Below are 2,147 nucleotides of genomic sequence, written 5' to 3'. Positions count from 1 at the left end.
GGACTTCAGATCCATTAGAAGGGTCTAGATGACCCCCTGTTCATTCCCTGGAGATGGAGCCATAAGCTGAGCCTGAGAGGTAAACCCTGACCTCTCTGGCTGTCACCCTGTGGCTATCTTTCTCTTCAGACTTAGAGCAGTGTCGTTGAGCCCCAAGGCCTCCAGGGAAGGGAACCAGGTGCCTGAAGGACTCCCCACAGTCCCCACCTCCTGCACCTTGAAGGACACCCGCGCAGGGAGGAGCAGGACAACATGCATAACAACATGTCTGTGTCCGCTGACGGTGGTATAAGCACTCACAGATTCCAGCTTTGGAACAAGAGACCCAGGTTAGACTAGAGCCATTGCTTTTGAAGTCATTTGTTGGTGCACAAAAATACACCTACAACTATGAAAGAGGACTTCCCTGGATCTATGAAAGGCTTTCCTGGATCCCAGGTTAAGAACTTCTGCACTAGAAATACGTGAGTACAATATACTGTACTGAAATTCTGGAATGGAGATCATTTTTTATCTTTACCAATAGATTATGACTAGAAGGTTATATGATGAGAAACAACACCTTGTATGTTGCTCAAATGATCTACTGGGAGATTTATTTGGAATGCTGAGCTTCTCTGTGAAAGAGTACAGAGTTTTGAACTCACTCTGTAGCCCATGCTGCCCTCGAACTCTTGATTATCCTGCCTCCCAAGTGACAGGATTACAGGAAAATACATACAAGGATCTACAGAAACTTGATACTAGTCAATAACAGAAACCATCAAAATCCTGCACATCTATGAATGAGAACAGATGCCATCTAGGGAATGGGAATGATCAGAAGGGTCCTGGGCAAGAGTTGCAGGAAGCCTTCATCTTCACATTTGGTTTCTAGACCATCTACCTCGTCTAGAAGGAGAGCAATTAGTGAGACAGAGGAAAACTCTGATGGATTATCTAATAAACAACAAAGAAAGCGCCACAAATCTGATAGTATTTCCCTTTCCTTTGATTGAAAAAAACTGGCTACATGTCCAATAAGGGAGATGTGTCATGAAAGAAGCAGTAGCAGTGAATCAACAGAGACTCCCTCAAATTTGGATCTTGATGATGGTGTCAGTGAACATTCAGGTGATTGGTTGGATTTCAATTTCTGATTGGGATCAGAATTTGAAGTTGAATCTCTTGATTCAGAAGAGTATAGCCTTAGTGAAGAAGGACAAGAACTCTCAGATGAAGATGATGAGGTGTATCAAGTTACTGTGTATCAGGCAGGGGAAAGTGATACAGATTCATTTGGAGAAGATCCTGAAATTTCTGTAGCTGACTATTGGAAGTGTACTTCATGCAATGAAATGAATCCTCCCCTTCTATCACATTGCAACAGATGTTGGGCCCTTCTTGAGAACTGGCTTCCGGAAGATAAAGGGAAAGATAAAAGGGAAATCTCTGAGAAAGCCAAAGTAGAAAATTCAGCTCAGGAAGAAAAGGGCTTCGATGTGCCCGATGGTAAAAAAAATAAATAATAATAATAATGGTGAGTGATTCCAAGGAGTCAAGTGTTGAGGAAAATGATGATGAACTCATGCAAGCTTGCCAATCATAAGAAAGTGAGGACTATTCTCAACTATTAACTTTGAACACCATTCAGTAATAGCCAAGAAGATGTCAAAGACTCTGAGAAGGAAGAAACACAACATGAAGAAATCTAGCTTTTCTCTTAATGCCATTGAACCATGTGTAATTTGCCAAGGTGGACCTAAAAATGGATGTATTGTTCATGGTAAAACAGGACATCTTATGTCATGTTTCACATGTGCAAAGAAATTAAAGAAAAGGAATAAGCCCTGCCCAGTATGTAGACAACCAATTCAAATGATTGTACTAACTTATTTCAGCTAGTTGATCCGTTCCTCAAAGTAGAATTATATATTGCTAACTATATAATCCTAAAAATCTATAAACATAGATTTTTATTTTAATCTACACATTCAAAACAAAGTATATTGGTCCATGTAAATTTCTTTGTTAGTGTAGTTTGCCTATTTTGGGAGGAGGAAGAGTGAATATTCCTTTCAAAAAGGACAATTTTCCTTTTATGTTATATCTTTGAATTTCAATGTGACATACAGTGGCTATGTAAGTCATCTTTTACCTTTTTCTCT

At 39.8% G+C, this 2,147-nt stretch overlaps 1 pseudogene; it reads left to right on the top strand.

The window, feature by feature from the left end:
* The first annotated feature begins 252 nt into the window (after nucleotides 1-252).
* LOC138819017 (E3 ubiquitin-protein ligase Mdm2 pseudogene) lies at nucleotides 253-1,884 on the top strand (annotated as a pseudogene).
* Nucleotides 1,885-2,147: the final 263 nt, after the last annotated feature.

The sequence above is a fragment of the Dipodomys merriami genome, unplaced genomic scaffold, assembly GCF_024711535.1.
Source record: "Dipodomys merriami isolate MVZ:Mamm:240054 unplaced genomic scaffold, mDipMer1.0.p SCAF_8, whole genome shotgun sequence".
In the NCBI taxonomy this organism is placed as follows: domain Eukaryota; kingdom Metazoa; phylum Chordata; class Mammalia; order Rodentia; family Heteromyidae; genus Dipodomys; species Dipodomys merriami.
This window is presented reverse-complemented; position numbering and strand designations above follow the sequence as displayed.